We start from the raw sequence: 1,665 nt of genomic DNA on the forward strand, positions 1-1,665 counted from the left end.
CATAATCATCAATAGTCTCGGACTCCTTCATATTCATAATTTCAAACTCAATCTTCAGAGTTTGGATCTTTGCCTCCTTTACACGTTCAGCACCGAGATGAATAGTTTTTAGTGTCTGCCATGCTTCTTTTGCTGTCTCTTTCTCTGCTAACAAAAACAACATCTCTTCAGGGATTGCTTGATAGATGGCTGCTAAGGCCATTTGATCCTTCCTTTCATCAAGGCTATCCAGAGACTCAGTTGATTCGATTGCGTCCCACACCCCTTGAGCACGCAAATAGACCTTCATCTTCATAGCCCATGCTGAGTAGTTGGTTCTCGATAACGTCGGGTATTGGAGTGTTACCAGACTTTCCTTTGTTGCAAACTTCGACGACTCTCCTCTCTCTCCAGTGTTGTTATTATTTCTCGGCATGATCTTTGGCATGTAACTTGGCTCTGATACCAAATGTTAGAAAACACTCATACAACTGAGAGAGGCAATAAACCAACATACTATTATTCAACTGGTTACAGAATACATATATAGACAGAATAGCCACCTTAACCGTTAGTAACCACCCTTAACCGCTAGTAACCACCTTTAACCGCTACTAACTACCCTTAACTGACATACATTGAAATACAAACAGTAAATTAGATTAATTACGGTTAATACAAGATTAAATAAACTAACAATGGTATGATATCAGAATTACACCAACTTGCAGCCTTCATTTTCAATAGCTGACAAAGAAAGCATAAAGGGGCGACAAACCTGAACAGACAGTGTTGTTAGAAGAATGTTTTAGAGCCCTAAAAATGGAGGGAATTAGAACCAATTATGATGTATTCTATTATAAAGTTCGAAACTTTAAGCCAACCGTGTACGCTTCCACTTTTGTAGACTGTTTCTTTTTTGTGTTTGAATAATCGAATGTCAACTATATTCAAATTGCTTGAAAGTTTCAATCAACGCAGTTAAACCCCATTCCAACATGTTTTACCGTTATTGTCACGTGGACCGAAAATGTATAATCTTCTTCCAAGTTTGACAACAAAAGTACATATTCCATTCAATTTTGTGATGTTCCACATTAGTTTGGGAGGAGAACGAAACATTTTTTAGAAGGTGTAGAAACTCTCCTTAGCATACCTATTTTAAAAACCTTGAGTGAAAGCCCGAAAGAGAAAGCCTAAAGAGGATAATATCTACTAGTAGTGGACTTGATTGAGTCGTTGTAAATGGTATCAGAGCCAAACATTGGGCGATGTGCCAACGAGGAGGTTGAGTCTTAGAGGGGGTGGACACGAGGCGGTGTGCCAGCAAGGTCACTGGACCCTGAAGAAGGGTGGATTGGGAGGTCCCACATCGATTGGAGAAGGGAACGAGTACCAGTAAGGACACCAGGTCTCAAAAGGGGTGAATGTGAGATCCCACATCGGTTAGGGAAAAGAACGAAACATTCTTTATAAGAGAAAGTCTGAAACGAAAAGTCAAAAGAGGACAATATCTATTCGTGGGGTTGAGTCGTTACAACTAACGTCAGGAAATGGTTTGAATGACGTTGAGGAAGGAGATCCATTCCGATGTCTTTGACCCATTATTCCTCCCATTTCAATTCAAAGTATACAAATTTTGAAGTTGGCTACGAAATGGGCATTTGAAAATGAATCCGCCATCTT

The sequence above is a fragment of the Cucurbita moschata genome, unplaced genomic scaffold, assembly GCF_002738365.1.
Source record: "Cucurbita moschata cultivar Rifu unplaced genomic scaffold, Cmos_1.0 Cmo_Scf00001, whole genome shotgun sequence".
NCBI lineage: Eukaryota > Viridiplantae > Streptophyta > Magnoliopsida > Cucurbitales > Cucurbitaceae > Cucurbita > Cucurbita moschata.